Source organism: Glycine soja, chromosome 4, assembly GCF_004193775.1.
Source record: "Glycine soja cultivar W05 chromosome 4, ASM419377v2, whole genome shotgun sequence".
In the NCBI taxonomy this organism is placed as follows: Eukaryota; Viridiplantae; Streptophyta; class Magnoliopsida; order Fabales; family Fabaceae; genus Glycine; species Glycine soja.
In genome coordinates, this window is record NC_041005.1 from 31,403,031 (window position 1) to 31,404,281 (window position 1,251).

Here is a 1,251-nt window from a genome sequence, read left to right on the forward strand (position 1 = left end):
TTCTTAGCTAATCTCTTGGAGGAGACACTTACCTCCTTACACTCCTCCTTAGCCATTAAAGGTTGTCCTTCTTCTTGGGGGTAGATTTCTTCACTAGATTCTTCCCCTTTTGCTTCTTCACTTTCACTAGAGGAAGGTGAAGTAGTAGCCTCATTTTGGCTACTATAAATGTCTTGGCTCCTCATAATCATGGTTTTCTTGCGGGGGCATTGAGAAGTAATGTGTCCCCTTCCAAGACATTTAAAGCACTTTATAGAACTAATCTTTTCTTGCATACTAGCCTTAGGGGGTTGCTTTTCTATTGTCTTCCCCTTATTATCTTTGGGCTTAGAAGGTGCTGCCCCTAAGATGCCTAGACCTTGGTCTTTCTTTGGATAAGACTGAGAGCCATAAGATTTTAAAGTATACTTTCTTTTTAGTTTTTGCTCTACCCTTATTTCCCAATCTAAGTAAGCCTCTACATTGTCCTTCCCATGGAAGTATAGGAGGTTAATGTTAGCCTCTTGAGGATTTCTTTCATTTTCTCTCCTATGGGAGTGAGGTCTAAGATGTGACCTATGCCTTCCCTCATAATAGTCACAAAGTTCTTCACTTAGGCCCTTGCAAGAGTTATGACTACTATAGCAGGCATGTTTTTCTCTTTTCATTTCTTTCATTATTTTTCTTCTTTCTTCCTCTCTTATTTTCTCTCTTTCATCTTGACTTATTTCTTCCACTCTTTTTTTTACCTTTTTCTTTTCTCTCTTTTTTTTCTTTCCAAAACTTAAGGGATCTCAACTCATCTAATATCTTATACAAGGGGTCCTTAGGAGTAGAACCCTCACCATTAACACTAGATGAAGAATGAAAACTCATGTTGGTTCCTAAGTTATGGTTCTTTCTTGTTGGGAGTTTGAAATCAAAAGGTAAAAGAAACTATGGTTGAAACTATCCCAAAATAAACACTAAAAGAGGTATGAAAGATAAAGTAAAAACTAATTGGTAAAAGGTAAGCTATCTAGGTGGTTTGACAATGGAAGGTAAAGGAAATAAGCTATGAAAGCAAGCAAGAAATGTAAACTAGGCGAATCCTAAGAGTGTTTGGATGACCACATTTAAGGTTCCCAACAAAACACTCACAATCCTAAGGGAAAATTGCCTAAAATTATTACACACAAATGGAAGTAGGGTGACCTATTGGAGGCTCCCAACTTACTTCCAATGAAAGGCCTTTTTGTTACAAAATTTGAAAGCAATGAAAGTAAGTAATTG